General features: G+C 50.7%; 1 long non-coding RNA gene across 1 annotated transcript; it reads right to left on the bottom strand.

The window, feature by feature from the left end:
• Positions 1–9,910: 9,910 nt before the first annotated feature.
• On the bottom strand, positions 9,911–22,655 carry LOC121100949. The gene is made up of 2 exons (XR_005832720.1): positions 22,154–22,655; positions 9,911–11,087 (listed from the first exon to the last, which is right to left on the bottom strand). It is a non-coding gene; the product is annotated as an uncharacterized LOC121100949 (long non-coding RNA).
• Between the last annotated feature and the right edge of the window lie 240 nt (positions 22,656–22,895).

The raw sequence follows: 22,895 nt of genomic DNA, 5'->3' as shown, positions 1-22,895 counted from the left end.
CGATGATTCATTAGTTGTGTATAACACCCAGTGCACCATGCAATATGTGCCCTCCTTACTACCCATCACCGGTCTATCCCATTTCCCCACCCCCCTCCCCTCTGTAGCCCTCAGTTTGTTTCTCATAGTCCATAGTCTCTCATGTTTCATTCCCCCTTCTGATTACCCCCCCTTTCTTTATCCCTTTCTTCCCCTACTGATCATTCTAGTTCTTATGTTCCATAGATGAGAGAAATCATATGATAGTTGTCTTTCTCTGCTTGACTTATTTCACTAAGCATTAGGGAGAGAGAGAATCTTAAGCAGGCTCTGCACCCAGCAAAGAGCCCGAAGTGGGGCTCAATCTCAACCCTGAGACCATGACCTGAGCCGAAATCAAGAGTCAGAAGCTTAACCGACTGAGCCACCCAGGCACCCCTCAAAAAGTTGGTATTCTTAAGAATTTATTTTCCCAAATAAACTTTATAATCATTTTGTCCAATTATCTGTCCTAAAACACAGACACACAGAAACAGACACACACACACACACACACACACACACAAAACTCTGTTAGGAGTCTATTTGGAATTGAATTAAATATATGAGGGGCAAATTTAAATATATATTATGTCTTCTTATCTAAGAATAGGATATGGCTTTCCCTTTATTCATGTCTTGGTTTATGTAATTTGATAATATTTTACTGTTTTTATGCAAAATATTTTTCTTTCTTGTATATTGTATTTCTAAGTATTCAATAGTTTTATTTGCTGTTGTGAATATATCTTCTTCCATTTCTAATTATTTAAGGCTGGAATAGAAACTGTCAATATTTGTATATATATCTTGTATCTAGCTATGTTAGCAAATACTTTTTAATTCTAGTCACTTTGCTAATTTTGGGGTTTCTGAGTACTATATTCTCATATCATCAACAAAAAATAGACAAATTAATTTCTTGTTTTCCAAGGTTCAAATCAGTTTTATAGTATTTTTATCTTATTGCATTTGCTGGAATCACCAAGACCATGTTCAATAATAATAATAATAATAATAATAATAATAATAGTGGTAGTATCATCATTGTTTAGTTCCTGATTTCGTGGAACATTGTTCTAAATTTCACCATTTAGAAAACTGTTCTCTGTTGGTTCTTGGTGAATGGTCTTTTTCTAAAGTTTCCATGATCTATTACTTCGAATTTTGTAGGAAAGAATGCTAAATGTTTCTCAAATGTTTTTTAGGCTCACTTAGTATGCGTGTGCGTGTGCGTGTGTGTGTGCGTGTGTGTGTGTGTGTGGTTTTTTTTCTTTACGTTGCTCAAACATTGCTATTCAAAAACAGACTTTCATGCGTGGAAATTTACACAGGCATATATCCTGTTTCTCATTCTTTCTGTTTTAATTCATTTCTATGGTTTAACAAAGACAAAAATCAAGGAAAAATTTTGTTTCCAAAGACCAATGTCATGGGGAAAGAACTGTGAAATGAGTTAATGTGGGGAAAAAACCTAGGACGCAAAACCTTACACACCATGATCCCGATTCCTTAAAAAAGAAATACCATCTGTACAAGAAACTTCTCAGGAAGGAAATACACAATGTTAGTAGAAATATGGATGCTTTTTATATTGTTCCCCATAGTTTTCTGGATTTTCAAGATTTTCTACAATAAATTTGTCATGCTGTTATAATCAGGAGGAAAACCACATTTTCGTTTTGAGATGGCAATGGCAAGACTTTTACGTCTCCTTCAGAGGCAAACAGCACCCAGGGTTCTCCTAGCACAGCCTGGTTAGAGCTCAGGGAAGGATTGAGGCTCTCAGATTCCGCATGGCTCAGGGACACGCCATGCCTCACTACCACACAATGGTTTCATTATAGAGACCCACATTACAGTATTTTATTTACTTCAAAGTTCCTGCTCTTTCCAGCGTTTGCTGACCCTCCAGCCCAGAGCAGTGTCACCTGATAAGAGGCTCTCTGCAGCCCAGCCTGAGTGGTAGAGGCACATCTGAAATGGGGTCCCAGAGACCAGCCTGGTCTTGGCTCTGTCCTTTTCCTGCTGTGTGACTTTGGGAAAGTCACTTGGTATCTCTGAGCCATAAAATAGCTCCTTGCTCATAAAATGGGGGAAATCATACCTGGTCTTCTTCATATAGTTGGTTGTGTGGATCAAAACCTGAAAGAGACCATACAGGTGGGGCTGCCTTCTTAACAGCCCCGTGCAGTACAAACCGAAGGGATGGTTCTTGCCTCCGCAGAGAGAGCTCCTTGCCATCCTCGGAACAACTGATTGCAAAATAGTTCTATTTAATTGGATTTATCTGAGTAGGTCGAATAATAATAATAATTACTGAGAGTGGTAATCATATCAAGAACAGCTCACCATGCTTCTATTACATAACCCGAGCTTCTCTCCAACGCCCCGATTTGAAAGCCTCTCCCATTCGCCCGCTTGTGACTCAGGAATCATAGATCAATCCTGTGCTTGGAGAAAGGCCCTCGGCCTTGTCATCCTTGCCTTGGTCTCTTCACACCCAACCACAAAGTAAGGATGAGTGGATTGCTCAACCTGCTTTGAAACACACGTTGTCACTGCCTCTCACACGGGTGTGACAACAGATGAAGGGTTTTAAGGAAGCCAAGGTTGGGGAGGGGAGATGGCATGGTATCATCTGTTCTTTCCACCAAAATGCATTGAAAGCACCCCTCCCTCACCCATCATGATTTCACCCTGTGGAGCCTTCAAAGATCCCTTGTTCCTGATGCCCCTGTTCCAGAAACTGGTTCTTTTCTCCAGCTCCCCAGGGAGTCAACAGGCGTGGACAGGTCCAGGGGGCCTGGATGTCTAATGGAGTTCCTGCTCTCAGGCTGGACCTCACTTCCCTTCTGTAAGCTTCTCCACTGACTAGACCCCGCTCCAGTCCAACATCTTCTCCTGTGACACATGGTTCCAGGGAAAATCTCAGGTGGTTCCCAAGGGGACAAGAAGGGAGCAGGCTTCCAGGAGTGTGGGGGCCCGCAGAGCACAGGCCTGGAGCTATGCCTGGGTGGCAGGCGGGCAAAGCCTCCCTTTTAGTTCCATCTGCAAAGCCGCCTCACCCACCCAAGCTAGAGCCCTCTCTTCTACATTGTACAACTTTTCAGAGAAATAAAATCAAGCCACCCTCCCAGGAAAGTCTTGGTCATTGGTCGCTTTGCCTCCGTTGTCCTGTAACTCAGTGCCATTCTGGATACTCAGGCTTTTAGTTTGGGAAACTTTTTCTTGAATTGTTTTGTCGGTTACTTCCTCTCCTCTTCTCTTGGCTTCTCTTTCTGGAATGTGTTCTATTCTGGTGTAATTGGGCCTCGTGGACTAGACCGGCAGTTTTCTGGTTTCTCTTCTCCTGTACCTTCAGTTACCTTCCGCTTTACTTCCTGGGAGAGAGTTCCTTAACTTAATTTTCTTGTCCTATTAAGCATTTCGATACTGGTTCCTTCCTGAGTGGAATTCATATTTCTTTCAGGATTTTAGTAAGAATGATTTTTTTTCTTTCCCCTGCTTAGACTATTTCTTCTGGCTTATATGTTTGGGTCTCTGTGTTTCCAGCTCCTGGGTCCTTGGTTGTCCGAGGCACTGAAATGGCAATGAGAGGCCCTTGGTGCGGGGCTATATGGGGTCGTTGTCCGAGGACTTTTCTTGGGGAGGTGCAACCATGTGCGTATCCTTAGGTCTTTATTTTGGTGCTGGTGGAAATTCCAAAAGGCAACGATGTATGAAGATACAATTGGGGGTTCTTCACTAACTTCTTCCATTTTAGAGCATGGCCTCAGGGCCATACTGTCTAGTGAGGGGGACACAAGGGGCAGCAGGACTTGTCCTGTAGGCGGTGGCCCAGGATAGCTAGCCTAGGAAACCAGCTGGCCCCACCAGTCTGAGCCTCCAACACCCCTGGCTGATGTTGTTTCAAGGCAGCGTTTGGTGGCCTGCACTCCAGCCTCACGTTGGGAGGCCTTCTTCGGGTGCTGACCCAGGACTCCCCTCTGGCGAGGAGGAAGTCTCACCCCTCTCCTCACGGGCCTCCCTGCTCTCGCTGCCAGACCCTCCTCCCCACCCCACCTGGTCCTTCCACCCCCTCGAGGTGCCTTGTAGCCTCAACGCTGCCTTGCCCCTGCCAGCCTCCACGGGGACCCGGCCGAAGGCTCTGGGCGCACGCTGGCTTTGCTCCGTGTGGTGGAGGGCCGGCCAGGCCCCCCAGCCTGCTTGTGGCTGGTACAGAGAAAGGGCAAGTCCAAGAGGAACTTTCAGTAGCAAACTGACCAAGACCTTGAGTGTGTCAGGGGAAGAGGTTCTCGTGATAAATTAAGATTCAACAGTTGAGCCTAAGAGAACACGGAGGAGCCCACAGGTAAAGAAGAGAGAGAAAGGTAGGGCGGGTATTTTAGAATGTGTTTAAACCTTAAATGTTGTGTGATGATTCTTATTTTTTAAAGAGATAATCCCATAGGAAACTGTGTTAGGGTTTTCTCAGAGTTACCACCCCTGAGAGAAACCTGAGTGCTCAGGCCGTGGGACTGAACCCCAGTGCCTGCCCCTCACCGAGGGGCACTGGGGAGGGGCTCCTGCTTTCCCAAGGTTCAGCTTGTGGCTCCAACATGGTCAGGGCGGAAGGGATCCTGGGGCATCAGGGCCTGAAGGCCTGAAGCTCACTCAATCCAACACTCCACCTTCGGGAGGAAGGGTTTGAGTCTCAGGATCCGAAAAAAGCAAATCAGTACCCACTGTGGGTGAGAGGCAAGGTGGGGTGACCCCCAGCCAATCCGTCAATAAACATTTGAGAGCAGATTCACACAAAATATGTTTGTGTGAATTCAGATTTCTGTTGTGCTCTAAGAAAGAAAGATGCTTCCAGAAGGTAGGACCAGACCGAGCAGTGCCAATGGCACCTACTTTGGAATTTCCGTTGGGTGAGTAGAATCACCCCAGCAACTGAGGATCCAGACTCTTCTGTTGGTCAAGAGAGAACATACTGGACCCACCTGGTATCTGGACACCAACAGGGCGTCAGCGACTTGGCCAGTGGGGTTTCTCTAGATAGCCCAACTCCGTGACAGCCTCCCTGGTGAAGAGTGTGGGCAGAATCTCAGACGATTCTCAACGTGGTTCCCCACGGAATCTCTCACTCATTCAGGCTCCGGATCTAGTTTACAACGTATCCAGTGTCTTCTGTTCTGACTGGTCTTGTCTCTGCCCTAGTGGGGAAACTTCGGATTTTTCTGTCCCGTGAGATGCTGTATCTTAGAAACAGCACTCTTAACATTCTCCCGAGTCTCTCCTGTGACTGAGTCATGGTTCTCACTATTTGCAATTCCTATCTGAAGGTGCTGCATGTTGCCCGCAGGCGTTGGAAGGCGCCACCCAAACCAAACATTTAATTTAAAGACTTAGCCCCCAGGAGAAGAGAGTATTATTATTATTATTATTATTATTATTTATCGCATTTAAAGAGTTCCATCTCTGAGCCTCTAGGTACTCATAAAGTGAACAATGCTCCTATTTTAGCACCCAAGTTAGAGCGAAATGTCCTGAGTCGTCAGTTTGAAGCAGGCTATGGAGTGAGAGAAGAGGGATGGGAATCACCAATAATACTCAGAATGCTTGGTTTCCCCAGAGAGACTGATTTTAACTCACAGACATGCCGTAAGATCAATAGTGTCCAGGAGCATCCCCAGGTGTTCTCTTCAGTGGAGTTCATAGCTGTCTTGAGCCAGAACAAGCAAACTGCTTTGCTCTGCAAACATTCACAGGAGCCCTGGAGTCAGACCCTGGAGACTCAACTGACGGAGCCTGGGTTACTGCCTCCCAACTAGTTCACAGCGTCCGGGGGGAAGCAGAGAAGTCAGCACCGAAAATCAGCATGCTGGCACCTCGGAGCAGGTGGGTCACTGGAGGTCAGCATGGCATCCTAGGGTGCTGAGGGGATCCCCGAGGAGCAGTCCTCTTCCCCTGCCATGCAGGCCAGACTGGGAGCACTGTGCTTAGGCATTCCTTGGACAAACAGGAACATATTCAGAGGACCAGCCGGGAGGCTGAGGGGCTTATACCCACGTCCTATGTGTACCTGGAGGGAGTCCAGGTTTTTGGCTGCAAGAAAAGTTTGAGTGGGGCCAGAGAGAGGGGAAGAACATCATTGAAAGAAATTAAAGCAAAACTGAATAAATACAAAGACATTCCCAGTTTATGGATTGGAAGGTTTCGTATTGTTAAGAAGGCTACTTCCCAAATTGATCTATAGATTCAATGCAATGAGATAAATTTGAGAATCGAGAAATAAACCCATATACATATGAACAATTATCAACAGTGGTTCCAGGACAATTCAATGGGGGAAAGAATAGTCTTCTCAACAAACGTGCTGAGGCAGATGGATAGCTACATGTGAAAGCATGAAGGTGGAGCCCTACCTCACACCATATACAGAAAATCACTCAAAATAGATCAAAGATTTTTAAATGTAAGAGCTAAAACTATAAAATTCTTAGAAAAAAATTCATAACTATAAATCTTCATGAGCTCAGATTAGGCAATGGTTCTTAAATGTAACACCAGAAGCACAAGAGACAAAAAAAAATTGCTAAATTAAACCTTATCAAAACTAAAATTTCGGGGGCAGCTGGCTGCCTCAGCCGGTGGAGCATGCATCTCTCTATCTCGGGGTCATGATTTGAGCCCCACGTTGGACACAGAGATTACTTGAAAAAAAAAAAACCTTAACAATTTTGAATTTTTCAAATCATCATATTGTACACTTTAAATATCTTACATTTACTGTCAATCATACATCAATAGAGCTGGAAAAATAAAGTAAAATTTTTATGTGTCAAAAGATATTATCAAGAGTGTAAGAAAAAAACCCACACAGAATGACAGAAACTCTTTGCAAATCATATATTTTATAAGGGTTAATATCCAGAATATATAAAGAGCTTTTACAACTCAACAACAACAAAAAAAGACAATCCAATTTTAAAAACTGGCCAAGGCTTTGAACAGACATAACTCTCAAGAAGATACATGAATGGCCAGTAAGCACATGAAAAGACGCTCAACATCATTAGCCATTAGATGAGTGGAAATCAAAACCACAATGAGGTACCACCTCACATCAGCTACAACGGCCCTAATTTAAAAAACAGACAATAACGAGTATTAGAGAGAAATCACCAGAAGGAGAAGCAGCAGCCAACGGGTTTGCATTTAAATACCTGGAGGGCTGGCAGGTGGAGGAGGGTCCCATGCCTCCACAGAGTCAGTACAAGACCAATCAGAGCTTCTGGGGTAATTTCCTAAATCCTGGGTGATTGCCTAAGGATTTACTAAAATCCTCATAATAAGAAAATCTATCAGTGTAAGGTGCTATAAGACAGTACTGACCACTTCGTAAGGCAGTGAGTTCCCTGGCACTGAAGGGTTTAACAAACCAGGGGTTGATCCCTTGTCTGGCTGAGCTGCTAGAGAGATTATTCAAGCAGAGGTTGGGAAGGCAGGGTTGGACTAGATGACCGTACAAGTCCTTTCTGACCCTGAAACGCTATAATTTCATGACAGGGTGAGAGGAGCTCTCGTGAGCATACAGTAGGTGTTTAGTGGAATGTGTGCCGGATCCGGCTGCTCACAATTACCTTTCGAGGCCCTAAGGCTTGAGCTGCCTTCAAGGTACTGAACCCTTAAACTGCGAGGAAGCAGGTGTCTCATGCTGGAAATGACTCGACTTTGTAGGGTCGGAGGCAGTGTCTGTCTTCCCCCTGGGCTGGCACTTTGAGACCCAAATAACATGAAATAAGGAGAGCTGGACCTTGGAGAACCTGGGCCAGAACGACCAGTGGCAGTTTCAGGAACCTATGTCCTACCTGCCCTGGGCCCTACGTCACCTCTCCCTGGAAGCGCCTACCTCGGTAGCTGGTTCTGTTTGCACTCCTCACGGGCATTTTGTGCAACCCAGGCAATGACGCCAGGTCAGGGCACATGCAGCAACAGCAGGCTTTGTGTAGATCACATCCTGGAAAGAGGGGAACCCCCAGGAGAGAGGATGATTACTTAACAGGATGTGTGCACTGTCTCTTTGATTCACCCGGAAACCATTCAGGGAGCCGTCGAGGCTAAGCAGTGTTTACTTTTGCAGCGTGTAGGATGGTGCCGTGGACTCGGCTGAACTCTGGAGCCACCCCTGTGCCAGATGAGGTCCCCAAAGTTGGTGGCGAGTTATGACCCAAAGAAGAGCGCTGCGGCTTTTCACAGTGGGACCATGGAGACTGACCTTCGACACACTAAGATTCATTTGCGGGAGGGAGCACTGAAGAATATCCCTCCGATTGAGGCCAATACCATCTAGCAAGAATCGTGCTCCCCTTGTGCAATACCATGCGCAGAGAATGTCCACGTGTGTGACCTCGCCCAAGCCTGATAAGGATCCAACATATTTATGCCCATTTCACTGATGAGAACATTGAGGATTGGTGGAGCCGCGACAGGAATCCAGGTCTTCAGACACTTTCTGTGACCTCCTTCTAGGACCTGTTGCTTCTCCTTTGAGTCACAGGGCGTCCGTGGTGTGAACAGCCCAGTGCTGTGTGATTGGGTCCAGGCTGGCGTTGGCCTCATGGGTGTGCTTGTGGTCAGGACAAGAGGCTTAGAGTCCCCTGCAGAAGGGTGAAGCTGTCTCTGAGAAACTTAGCCCCCCGATCCCAAATAAACCCTGCTGTGGCCACACCCGCTCCAGCTCCGTCTCCCCTTCCTGCTTCTTTGCAGGATTCACTTATGCCATCAGGACGTCCGTGACCCGGCCTCCTGTGTCCCACTCAGCCCATGGTGCTTCGGCTACAGTGCCTGCTTCATCCTGGCAGAAGTCTCCAGCAATGGCTGCGTTGTCAATCCAATGAGCAAATGTCATGTCTTGCCGGCCCCCATCTGACATTGAGACTGCTCCCCGACCCTCTTTTCATCTTGGTTTCCGTGACACCACTCCCTCCTTCCTGCCCTGCTCACGCTTTATGTTGAGTTGCCCTTGACTTCAACCCCACCCTTCTCACTTTCGAGGTGCCACTTGAGTGACCCACCAGCTTTGGCTGTCACCTCTCTGCTCACAATGCCAGCCCCCAGTTTCCAGCTCTGGTGGAGCTTGGTGCACTCCTGGAAAGTTTCAATAGTGGGTCAGAAGCAACCTTTGGCGTTGGGATCCATCCCACATGCCCTCCTCCCCACTATTCAGATTCCACGGATCATCCCACCCAGGAATCAAGGTGGGGGATACCCAGAGCCCTGCCCCCACCTCCATCTGATCAAAGCGTGGCCCTGCTGATTTTTCTCTCCAATGTTACCAGCACCTTGCAGGAGCTTTCCAGCTGGTCCTTGGCTCCCTCCAATCTTCTCCCCATGGCTGTGAAATGAACTTTCCGAAAAACATCTCTCTGTAAGCCCTTTGCCTACCTGGTGCAACCCCCGGGGCTCTTCCTGTCTCCAGATGAAAGCCCAGGGACATAGGCTGCCCCGGCTATTACCAGCTGCCCGCCACCTTCTTGGCTTTGTTATCTGCCACGCATGGTGTCACAAGTCACCCTCGTCCAGAGCTGCTCGGGCCCACCGTGCACCCTGCATGTTCGTTCAGGCTGTTCTCACTGCTGACATGCTCTTCCCTGCCTTGAGCTCAGCTGCAGACCTAGAGCAGACCTCATTTCATTAGGAAGATGTGTTCATCCCTGATAGACGACCTGTTGACGGGTCTCTCTTCTACTCATTGGAAGCACTGGAAGCGGGCCCTCCATTCCTCATCTTCGACACCCCAGCCTGCCATAGCATCAGCCCTCAGTAAAAATTGTTAAATCTGTCCCATCAGTCAGTGTGAGTGTCCCAAACGAACCCAAGTCTCAGCCTGACTCACAGACTACGATTTTCATTTAACTGTTTTATTTTGAAAACTATCAGACATACACAAAGGCAACAGAATGGCATAAGGACCCCGTGCGCCTCTCGCCCCACTTGAACAGGTGTCATCTTTGTCCCATCCTTCCACCACCCACGGCCCCCCACCTTGAGGACTTTTTTTATAATTCAAAATCACGACGGTTTTTTTTTCCTTTCTGTTCTCCATGCAACCACATGTCATTGAAAAGAGCATTTGCATTTGGCCATCTGACCAATAGTAAAGGAAAAGAAGAGTCGAGCGTCATTCCGGCTACGCCAGCGGTGGCCATCTCACGAAGAAGCTTTGCTTCTGCGTCGGGCACGGGGTGCGCAGGGCTCCACGGCGTTACCTCGTGTAACTTAAGACGCCGTGTGAAGTAGGCGCCATCATCACCCCAGCTTTACAACTGATGGAGCAGCTCAGAGATGCCAGGAACGCGCCCAGAGTTCCAGCTGGCCAGTGGCCACGCTGACTCCCAACCTGACATGCAGCCCCGGCCCGGTCCATTTGCATCATCTAAACCGATGGCCACCTGAAGCTGTGCCCTGGGCCGCGGGTGGCTGGTCACAGAGGCCTGTTGCGAGAGAGTCCCAGATCCCACGGAGCTCTGTGCAAGCATTCTGAGCCACCGCGCCCCAGGAGACAGAGAGGCTGCTCACGCCACACTCCCCATAATGATCTAGGACAGGAGCCAGTGGTGCCAAGGCAAGACGGGGCCCGCCAGCTGTTCAGGGAGGCAGCAGGGAGTTACCGGCATGATGCATCACGGGCCTGGGCCCGGGTCGGGGCGTTGTCCAGCGTGCTGGGTGGGTGACAGGCGGCCGGGCGTGCGGGCTGTGATGTAACAGGCTGTTCGCTGCTGGCTGGCAGGGCCACTGACTAACTTTCCTCCTCTGTCAACGGCCTGTAATCGCCTCCACTGAGAGGGAGGGTGGGTGTGGCGGGCCCGTCGCCAAGACGGCCAGCCAGGCACGGAACATCCGCCAGGCCACCGAGCAGCGTCCGTGTGCCGTGGTGGCTCCCCTTAGCCCTGGACCAGACGTACTGCCAGGTCGGTCCCGGCACAGAGCACGGTGCGGAAAGAGAACGAAGTGTGAGGCAGACCCCCAAGGAGGGGCATCCGTGTGTTAAGGAGTGGATATGCAGTGGAGTGTTCTTTGACCTAGAGAAGGGGGAGAAGTGAGGAAATCATGTTATATCGAGTACTTACTGGTACCAAGTCTTTACACCTGCCCAGTAAGACGGTTTCCTTCACTCGTTCACGCGTTCACTCAATTATATCTGAGCACCTCCTAGCTGTCAGCAATCACGTGGTTTTACAGATAAGGAAACTGAGGCTCCGAGACGCGGTCACTCCCCAGGCAAGGCTGGAGCTGGTGCTGAGAGCTGCGTTCCTACGCTCTAGAAGGGGGAACGTCTCTAGGAAGATACAGCCCCTACCAGGCCCTGGGCTTGGCGAGTAGACCCCTTAGTCAGGAACCCCCAGCTCTGCCCCTAAGATCCTATGGCCAGTGGGCAGTACAGCCTGGGTGACCGAGATCCCCCCATGCTCTCTCCTGGGCCACACCACCTCGCTCTGCCATCAAGGACTCATGGTGGTGGTCACCTTTAGGGACTCTCTGGCAAATTCTACAAGCTAAAATAGATGTTTCTGGTCTTAAAAAGGAGACAGAAGAGCTCTTGTGGAACAGTGAGCAGGCCATGAGCCTTGGAAGGCTGGGGGCTGGAGCGAGGGGCTGGGCCTGCCCCTTGGAAGGGACAGGAGTCGATGCCAGGTCCTGCACCCGTGCATGTGGGGGCGCAAGTGGTACCCCATGCAGACGTGACTCCAGCTTTGGCTGGCCCATGTGAGTCCTGTTTTCTAGCAGCTGAAATGTTCTGTGGAAAAGGGTAAATGTTGGCCTGGGCTGCCGTTCGGATGTATGTGTGTAAACCACTAAGGGGAAAGTTCAACACATTTCTAGTAAGAACCATTGAGAAGAGGAAGGGGCTGCCTTAAACGTAGTGAGGTCCCCGTCATGGAAGGTGTTCAAGCAAGGACAGGCTAGCCACCTGTCCAGGCCACATTCGTGTGCATTGCATGATGTCAAGGGGACTTTCCAATGGCGAAACTCAAGGATTCTGATTTGTTTGACAAACCCATTTATTTAGGTGACTGCATCGACTCATTGTGTCAGAATTCCTCACTGTGCAAGTGAGAATCCCGGAGATCAGGGCCAGGCCCCTGAAGAAGGAAGTGAAGGATGGCTGGAGGGAGGTGTGTCTGCAGGTGCGTCCGGGGAAGCCAGTGTTCTGGGAGAGCCCCTCCCAGCTGTCACCCCAAGCTGGCTTCTTTGTGTGCTTGGGGGCCGGGCAGGTCCTCGCGCTGCCGGCCCATCTCCCAGTGGCTTCCCCGATGCCTCGGCCTGGGAAATGGGGGCAGAAGCAGCAGACCGGGGTGCCCGAGGGAGGCCCAAGCGCCCCAGCCTGTCTACACTGGCCATTTCAATAAGGACGCTCTGCTACACCAAGGTGTCTCCACCCTGGCCCCCAGGGTTCTGAGCACGCAACCCGGCTGGACGGAAAGCATTCAGTAGATGTGGGTTGAATTCATATGCAGAAATAACACAAATGAATGAAAAACACGCACAGCGCTGCTCTGCCCTTGGGCTCCTCAGTCCCAAAGGGGCTCCGAATGGCCAGGCCCACCCCTGAAGTCTCGTGCGCCAGCGGGGGGTGGGAGCTGGGCCCAGGGACTTCACGGAAAGAACCATAGATTAACATTTGTCAAATATGCTACTGGAGGTTTTCTCCTATAAAATAGCTTTGGTTTCCATTCACGTTTTGGGAGAGGCTGCAGAATGCTAAGTTCACAAATCACCATGTCATGATTATTTAATTTGTGCATCTTTATATTGCAAATAAAGTTAATTTTTGGGCTGGAGCTATTCCTAGTTAGTGTATATGGGGGGGTCGCTTACGTACAACTCTATATGGCATCTCTTTCTTTCTGATCAGTATCTGCTCTTCGTGTGCGAAGGGGGTGGTATTTAGGGACGTTACAGACTTCTCAGCAAGAGCCGGGGTCTGGGGGTCAAAGGCTGGCCGTGCTCAGGGGTCCTTCTGGGTATCTGGGGCCAGCCAGGGGGCCGGGAGAGAAGTCGAGTCAGCTGCGCTCCACCTGGAAACTCTCTCTTCTTAATCTGTTTTAGATCTTGGCGATCTCATGTAAGATTGCCATTGAGTAAGAGCTTGTGGTTAAAAAGGTTGGAATACTTCTGGTCCAAAGTGCTCATCTCGCCAGTGAAGAAGCCCATGCCAGCGGGAGGAGGAAGTTGTCTGTCCACAAGCTACGCACACCCACACCACACACACACACACACACACACACACCCCACACATGCCACGCTTACAGACATGCACGCACACACCCACACACCCTGCACCCCGCGCACACACCAGATCCTCCAGGCATCCCCAGCCTGGGTACCCCATCTGCCTCCGTGGACCACGGCACCCAAGAGCAGTGCGGGCTGGGGGGGCCGCACAGCACAGAGCTCGGCGCTGGCTTTGCTCCCGCTGCTGTGGCTTCACACGCTGCTACCCTGCAGTCTGCCTCAGTTTCCCCATCTGTGAAGCAGGGACACCAGGGCGACACGGCTCCCCTGGGGCTGTGTGAACCTTCACCGAGGTAGTTCGTGTGAAGAGCTACAGGGAGCGCCAAGCACAGCGCTCAATAAAAGCTAATCATTATTGTTTGGCACGGGGCCTGTTACCTATTAGCTGTTCAATTAACTTCTCCTTCCCAGCCCCGAGGACTCGCGAACCCAGGAGGCTGCTGGGCCTGGGCTCTGAGCACCCCCTTAGTCAGAAGCCCGAGTGGAGACTAAGAACTGGCGCGCCCCTCCCTCCCTCCGGGGCAACAACGTCTCTGGGCTGCCACAGACCTGGCAGAGCCCCAGCCCGCAGGAGTCAGTGCCGCCTCCTTCCCGGCCTCGTTTTGTTGTTGGGGAAGCCAATCAGACGATCAGACAGAGACACTGGGGCACTGGCCCGGCCTTTGCCCCTTCTCCCTCCCTCCCCCGGGCACCTCTCCTCTCCTTCTGCACCCTCCCACCCTTGTCTTCCCATGGCCTGGACGCCCCTGGTCGCGGGCACGGCGGGGCTGCTGCTGCGGATGCTCTGGCCTCTAGCTCCTGGGCCCTGCTGTCCGATGGCCCTCATGCTCCTCTGCTCTCTCCCTGGTCTTCTCGGATTAGAGGTCTGCTTCAGGTGGGGGTGCATCCAGCTGCGGGGGCATCGTGGCGAGTGGGAAGTAGGGTCTGAGGCTCTGCACGCCTTCAGGCCCACAGATACGGGTTTCAAGCCTCATCTCCGACTCTTGTGCTGGAAGTTGGATGGAGATTTGAGAGTAAGGCCGGGCCACCTGACCCCTGTTGCTTGCCACACACGAAGAGCTGACCAAGTAGAGGGCTGAGTCCACTTCCCTCAAAGACTCCTGATGGAGCGGGCCCTGGCACTGGGCCAGGCTGGGATGGAGTGGGAGCAAACAGCTAGGCCCTGTCCTCACAGGAGCCTCTGGGGACGGCAGGGAGGTGCAGGCGGACCCCTGGAGCCCTCCACGGGCACGGCCAGTCCCCAAGATGTAGACCACAGACCTGCCCACCATCCTGATGTCCCCTGAGCTCCAACCAGCTCTGCAGGCCCAGGACTGGGGCAGGTCCAGGACTGGGTCACAGCCTCGGATATAGGGTCTGGTCTCTTCCTGCCCCGTGGAAAGATTTGTCTCCTCCTCCACTGACACGACCAGCATGCACAGGCAGGAAACCCCCTCGGCTCCTGCCAGCCCACCCGACGTGCGTCCTCACACACCCCACCGAGGTGAAGACAGACACCCCTCTGGGCTCTCCCCCACTTCAGCAAGTCTTCTTGTTCTTTTCTGGAGACGCTCCTAAGTTTCTCGTTTGCCCTTTCTCCCATCAGCCGCTGCCCAGCCACGCTTCCCTCTGCACCCCCAGCACACACAGCAGCCCATCCTTCTTCTCCTGCACACTCTGCCCTCCTGACACAGCGCTCCTCCAGTTCCCCGGGCCTTCTTTCCCGGCCTTGCCGCGCTGCTGCTGTCCTGAAATCCTCACCTCTGGCTTCGGGGGCACCGCCCTGTCCCTCTGACCTTGCCCCGCTCTGCCTGCCTCGCCTTGGCTGCCTATGCCAGCCCCTCTCCTCGACCCACCCCGGACAGACCGATGACCCCAGAGAGCCCAGACACTCCCAGGTCTCGGATGCCACCTGCATCCCGGTAACTTCCAAGCCCGGCTTCTTCCAGACCTCTCTCCAAATCTCCTCTAAGCCCTAGACCCACAGATTGACCACAGCCAGTCTCTCCGTAGCTACACTGGGAGGAAGTGTGCAGGCACCACCTTCTGGGACCCCCCCCCCAACAAGCTGGACCCTCAGGGGGCCCCACGGCCACATGCTTCTCCACTCCCACCTAACTGGTTACCTGTCCTGTTCCTCTTCCCCTGTATCCCTCCTGGGTTTGTCTTTCTTTCCATCTGCCCAGTTCAGGCCTCTCCATTTTGCTCCTGTTCTGGACTCAGCCTCCCTGCTACCTGCGGAATAACCTGGAAAGAACAGATCCACACTGACAGCTCATGGCCTGTGCATAAGACCACAGCCCCTCTGCAGGCCGTTCAGCACCTGCAGCCTGGCCCCTGGCCTCCAAGCCCGTCTGCCTCTCCCTTCCTGCGACAACATTAAACTCCTGCTTCTCAACGCCACCTCTTTGCCAGGCTGTTCCCTCTGCCTTGGATGCCATTCCTGCCTCCCCTGCAGGAAGGTCTCCTTGTCAGTCCTCAAATCTCCATCCTTCCAGGAGCCCCGCTCTGCGAGGCTCAGTGGGGCACTTTGTCCTTTGTGCCCCCTCCCCGTGTCTCTTGGTTCTCTCCCCTCTGGCATCGACCCCAGCCCTGGGGGGGGGGGGGCCCCGGGGCGCAGCCTGTCTGCCCTGGCTCCATGTCCCCAGCCCGGGCCCGGCCAGCACAGGGGCCGAGCTGTGAGCAACGGCCCAGAATCTTGGCTGCAGGTGGAAATGGGGGTCCAGAGAGGGGAACTGGGGGTCGGGCAGCAGGAGGAATTACACCCCTCACAATTAGGAGCCCGAGAACTTGGTCAAACCTGCCCAGGGCAGCAGTTAGTGTTCTGATTAATTAGTGAACTCCGTAAAGCACTTTGAACATGAAACACACTATATAAATGCTAAGTATTATTATTAAAAAGTAAGAAGTTCTCTAATACGCCAGGCGGGAGAGCCCCAGGCTAGTCTAAATAAATGAACGAATGCAGAAAATTAAGCAATTAGAAGGTGATATTTCAGGATTTGCAAAAAGCTGAAAGTACCAGATGGCTGTGTGTGCGCCGGGCTCTGCGGACACCCTCCCTGCCGCCTCGGGTTCCAGTTGCAGCTGCTGCAGGCCGGGTATCTGGTTGGGCTGGCAGGCAGGCTCCCCCAACGGTGTCAGGCCCAGCCTGTCCGCAACCGGTCTGGGAAGAGCTGGGGAAAGTCGAGAATGAGACTGGAAGGGGGTCCCAGGTCTAGGAAGGACCACTGGGCTGGTTGGGAGCCTCTTGCGTGTGATGAGAACTTTGGCAGGTTGGCATGCCCCTCTGAGCCTCAGTTTCCCTGCCTGTAAAGTGGAAGGGCACGGGCAGCTCCAGCACTGGCACTACCCTCAGCCCTACCCTACTGAGAAGGTTCTGGATGGAGTCAGTGGAGGTGGGGTCAGACAGCACCAGGTTCCAGCTCTGCCTCCAACCTTGCCAGCTAGATGCCCCCACACAGGGCACGTGCTTCCCTGAGCCCCGGTGTCCTCATCCGCCACATGGGGAGAGTCACGTCCCCCTCACAGGATTGTTGTAGCCAAGACATGAAAATCAGAATCAGGCGTGCAAGCAAAGCTGGGGTGCAGTGGGGTTGCTTGCGGTCTTGTCCTTCAAGCTTGAAATCGTGATACCGTTCAAGAGTTCTCTCTTCTTCCTAGAGCTCAGTCCTGGGGCCGAAGGGCCAAGGTTCACCTCTGCACTGACAGTTCTGAGACTCTGGGCTCTTCCACTGTTGTGAGGAAGACCTGAAAATTCCTACCCTGCCCCCGCCTTGCTGTCCCCAGCCAGCAGCCCTCAGTCCAAAGTCGGCCTCACGGTAGATAAACAGGTGTATCTTGTTTGTTTTGCTTCCTTCAAGGTCAGCCAAGGTCAGGGGCTAAGCTGAGGGCCAGGAGAGACAAGAGAAGTCCCTTTCATGTCCCATCACCACTGAAGGTCCTTCAGGGAGGTCAGGACTCACCATGCACTTCTTAAGGAGAAAGCCCAGGGGGATCCAGCCCTGCGTCAGCCCAGGAAGGCGTGACAGGCGGCAGACGACAGCTGAGCAGAATGGTTCTCTGACCGGGGAAGCTGGAGCCCATGCTCAGCTCATTCGCCTCAGTTTGCTTACCTGTAAAATGGACGTGTTGGACTAGCTGATGCTCAGGCCCCCCCAGGGCTCCGACCTCATTTGCAGTTTGCATGAACATGCAGCTGAGACAGATGAAGCTGGCCGGAGTCGGGAGTTGGCCGGGCCTATTCTGAGCGCCCTTTCCGGCCAGTGTAGGCTTTCTGAGGTGTGGCATTCCCAGGTGGGCCCCTAGATTCTCCATGGCTGCAGAAGAAGGAGGAAACCTAGCCCTGAGGAGCGGCCACCCTGGGTGGGCCCTGGGCCTCCAGCAGCCTGGGGAGGGGGGGCAGGCAGCATCACCCAGGGCCAGGCGTCAGGGCCGGGCATGGAAGGCCGCCGCTCTCTGCCCCATTCCTGCATGCCTGCCTCTCGGACTGGCTCCTGGCTCAGGCCTTTGCCTGACGACTCCCTGGGGATCCAGCCTCTGCTTGTCCCCATCTGCGTCCTGCCCCTATTCCTCTCGCCTTTCTCCCTGTAGATTCAGCACCATGGCTGATGTGGTGGATTGCTCCCCACTAGGGGAGCCTTAGCAGCACCTATGAGGCAGGGGCCCCCATGGCACAGAAGAGGAAGCAGAGGCTCAGTGAGGTGGCAGACCCTCCTGCAGGCCGGGTGTGGTGGCTCGCCGTCATTCACCCCTGCAGGGTACCTGTGGCTAGTAGCTTGCTCAGAGAGCAGAGAGGCCCCTGCAAAAGGGATTCCTAGGCTGGGACTCTGGGCACAGCAGGACTCTGAGGCCACTAAGTCTCGTGGAAGCAGAGGGCTGCACACAGCTTCCAGCAGCCTGGCTCCCCCAAACCTGGGCAAGCCTGTCGCCTGCCCAGCCCAGCAGTGGGCCCTGTCTTCAAAGGAAGAAAAACAGCAGAAATCCTAAGGAGCAGATTTAATTAGAGACTTTCACTGAACTTCCGGGTTGAGTTACCGAATTTAGATCCACGGGACTCAGGAAGCAGTGGAGACCTCACACTTCACCTCGTCCAGTCTTTCCCAAGCCAGGAATGGCCAGTCACCGAAGCCACCGATTCCTGGGCCCTGCCACAGCCCCCTGGATCAGAGCCTCTGGGGCTTGAACCAGGAACCTGACCTGTATCAAAATTCCCAGAAGGGGGACCGTTGGCGTCACTACTTTCTGGGGACTCCCCCACTAGCCAAACCCTTTGTCTTACAAAGCAGCACCCCAGAGCCCCACGAGGACGCATTGCCTGCCAGAGGCATACGGCTGGTGGCCGGTGAGGCTTCTGCCATCCCACACCAGCTCCTGTGACCTGCCCACCTGCACCCCTCCTGCTGGGCACCCTGAGACAGTGACGAGGCACCAAGGATAGGGGACGGATCAAAGCAGCCCTGCTGGCCCCCAGCCCAGCGCTCTTGAATTCAACAAACATTACTAATGGCCTAGTGTAAGCAGGACTGGGCGCAGGCAGAGCTGGAGACGGCTGCTCTTAAGGAGGTCCCTCTGAAGGGCATTGCCGGGCGGGCAGAGCTTTATAACCAGGCCGCAGCAGACCTTCTAGCAAGGCGGGCAGAACTGTGGCGAGAGAATGCCTCTCGGTGTTCTGTAGGAGCCGGGGGCTGGCGTGGTGACAGCGCAGGTGTGGGGGGACAGCCGGGGGCTGGGAGACCCACGCGCACCGGGAGCTCGCTGAAGGCAGGCCTCCTGTGGTCACCACAGCTGGGTCCCCGGACTTAGTGCCTGGCAGACAGTAGGTACTCCCCATCCGTTGCGTACATGAATGGAAAAATGAACAAAGCCGGGAAATTAAGTTGGGCCAGTCTCTGGAAAGTTGTGGAACACGGAGCTAAAGAACTTGTACTCCACTCCCCGCAGACCGATGACGAGTTTCTGGGTATGGGGTGAGCCAACCTCATTGTGCTCAAATCGTTCTGGGGGCCGATGTGTGGTGCTTAACAAAGTGTGTGCAGGACTGAATGGCTGACACAGGGCCCTTGACCCTGAGGGAACCACTTGGCTCTTAGGGGACCATGAACCAGCCTCCAGGATCCCATCGCAGAGGCTGAGGTAGCCAATCTCGGGCCTCGAAGTGCGGAATCACCGTTGCCAGCAAGCACCGGTCTGCAGGCGCTGAGACCAGACCTGGGAGAGAACATCTTTTGTTTTCTCTCTGCTCATCCCCAACCCAACACAGGTCGAGGAACCTATGCTCGGGTTCAGCCCTGCTGCAGCCCTCAGGGTCCCCACTGTCACCGAGCCCCAGGAAGCCTGTGCCAGGACTCCTCCTTTAACATTTATAACGAAAGTGCAGTCAAATAAATGCTCTCGTCCCAGCCAAGAGAGCATAACTGGGTGAAGACCTTTCAGAGAGGAATTAGCATTCACCTGCTTTGACCCAGGAAACTTGTTTCTGAGAAACTACTCTCAAGAAATAATTAGATGTCAGCAGAAAGATGTTCATCTAGGCATTGCTCATGACCATGAGAAGCTGGAAAACCTTCCAAATGTTCGCAATAGGGAATCGCTAACTAGCACGATGTAATATTGAGCACCCACAAAAACTGAGTTTCAAGGAATGTTTTAATGATGGGAAAAGATTTATGACAATTTTAAGAAAAAAACAGGATATAAAGCTGTATGAATCAAATTTCATTAAAAAATATATACATTGGGGGTGTCTGGGTGGCTCAGTCAGTTAAGCATCCAAATGTTGATCTCAGATCTCGGGTCTTGATCTTGGGGTCGTGGGTTCAGAACCTGCATTGGGCTTCATGCTGGGTGTGGAGACCGCTTATATATATATATATATATATATAAATATATATATATATATACACACACACGCACACACACCCACACAGATACGTGTATATATACATCAAATAAAGATGAAAGTGGGACACCTGGGTGGCTCAGTAGGTTAAGCATCTGCCTTCAGCTCAGGTCATGATCCCAGGGTCCTGAGATCAAGTCCCGCATCGGGTTCCTTGCTCAGCGGGAAGCCTGCTTCTCCCTTTGCTTGCTGCTCCCCTTGCTTGTGCTCTCTCTCTCTCTGACAAATAAATTAAATCTTTTTAAAAAATAAAAGTAAAGAAAATAAAGATGAAAGTGGACTCTATAAAATAAAAACAGAAAGGAAACCAGTGAAACCAACACTTGACCTTTGAAACAATTGACAAGAGTGACCGACCTTTGATTGGACTGACCAAGAAGAAAGGAAAGATGTCACCACTTATCAAAATCAGAAATGAAAGAGCGGACATCACTGCTGACTCAACCAAAATTAAAGGATTGTAAGAGAATCCCACGGAAAACTTCATGCCAAAAGACAACTAAGATGAAAAGGACAAATTTCTAGAAACACAAATGACCAAAACTGACTCGAAAAGAAAGAGATCATCTAAATAGTCTTTTAACATGTAAAGAATGTGAAGTTGTAATTTAGAAACCTCCATGAAGAAAAGTCCAGGCCCAGATGACTTCACATTTAAAGAAGAAATAACACCAATCTGCCACAAACTCTTCCAGAAAATAGAAGAGGAGGGAACACTTAACAACACTGTGAGGCCAAAATCACCCCGATGCCAAAACCAGACAAGGACATCATAAGAAAATAAAACTACAGACCAATATTTCTTATGAGTACGGATACAAAAATTCTCAAAAAAATACTAGTCAACCAAACCCAACAACACATAAAGAGAATTAGACACCATGACCGACTGGGACTTATTGCAGGAATGCAAGAAAAATGAATTAATATAACACATCATTTCAAAAGGCTGTATATATGGTGAGGTCCTACCAAAATCCCAGCAGGCATTTTTGCAGAAATTGACAAGCTAATCCTAAAATTTATATGGAAATGCGAAGAGCCCAGACTAGCCAAAACAATTTTGAAAAAGGAAAATAAAGTTGTAGGACTCATGCTTCCTGATTTTAAAACTTATCACAAATAAGTTATAATAATTAAGATAGTATAGCAGTGATGTAAGACACACACACACACACACACACACACACACACACAGATCAAGGGAACAGAAGCAGGAGCCCAGAAATAAACTCTTACACTGTGGTCAATTGATTTTCAACAAGGATTTCAAAGGAATTCAAGGGTGGAAAAGAATGGTTTTTCAACAAATGGCGCTCAGTAATTATACACCCACATGTGAAAAGATGAATTTAGAACCTTAATTCACACTGTACGCAGAAATTAACTCAAAATAAATCCTAGATGTAAGTATAAGAGCTTAAACTGTAAAATTTTGGGAATAAACACAGAATAAAACCTTTGTGATCTTGGGCTGGGCAAATAGTTCTCAGATACAACACCAAAAAATGGAAGTAGTAAAAGGGAAAAAAAAAAAGGATAAATTGACTTCATCAAAATTAAGAAAGTGCTTCAATAGACACCATCAGGAAAATGAAAAGACAAGCCACGGACTGGGAGAAAACATTTGTCAATCATATATCTGACAAAGGACGCGTACCCAGAATATATAAAGAACTCTTACAACTCAATAAAAAGACAAAACAACCCAATTTAAAATTAGGCAAAATATTTGAAAAGACTGTTCACCAAAAAGGGTACACAAATGGCTCATTAGTCATTAGGAAAATGCAAATTAAAACCACTTCACACTGACCAGAATGGCTACAATTTTAAAAACTTGCAGTAATACAAGTCTCCGTGGCTGCTGGGAAGGGAAACCGGAGGCCACCTCAAGAGAACAGTTTGTCAGTTTCTTAAAAATTACGCGTCAGTTTGCCATACACCCCAGGGTTTCCCGTGCGCACGTACCCAAGAGAAATGAAGAGAGGGCGGAACAAAAGATCGTACACAAATTTTCTCAGCAGCCTTACTCAGAACGGCCCAAATGGAGAAAGTCCAAATGCTCTTCAATTGATAGACGCATGAACAAAACGCGTTATCTCCATACACAGGGCTGATACTCAACAAAACAGGAACAAACTGCCGATTCGTGCTACAGCATAGACGCACCTCAAAGAAATTATGGTGAAGTGCAAAAACCAGATGTAGAAGACTGCATATTGTGCGATCCCGTTTGTAGGAAATGTCCAGAAAGGATCAGCTTACCACAAGCAGATCTCGGCTGCCTGGGGTTGGGGGGGGGGGTTGGGGAGTGAGAGCAAACGGGCACGAGGGATCCTTCGCGGTGAGGGATACGCCCCACAACTGGGTCGTGGTCGTGGTGGCACAACTCTGTAAGTTTACTGGAAAGTATTGAATTGTGCACTTGAAACAGGTGACTTTTGCTGTGCGTAAATTATGCCTCAGCGAAGTTGTTTAAAAACACATTCATGAAATGTACAGAAAGACCGAAAGAAAATATGCCAAAATGAGAAGTTCTTTTGTGTTTGGGCGGTAGGATCGCGGATGACTTTTCTTTTCTCTTTATTCTTTTCTGGTGTTTTCTAAATGTTCTACAATGGGCCTGCAGCTCTTGCATAATCAGAAAAACGGCAAGTGTGTGTGTGTGTGTGTGTGTGTGTGTGTGTGTGTGTGTAGCAGGACGTGAGGC

The sequence above is a fragment of the Ursus maritimus genome, unplaced genomic scaffold (assembly GCF_017311325.1).
Source record: "Ursus maritimus isolate PB19 unplaced genomic scaffold, ASM1731132v1 scaffold_6, whole genome shotgun sequence".
In the NCBI taxonomy this organism is placed as follows: Eukaryota; Metazoa; Chordata; class Mammalia; order Carnivora; family Ursidae; genus Ursus; species Ursus maritimus.
This window is presented reverse-complemented; position numbering and strand designations above follow the sequence as displayed.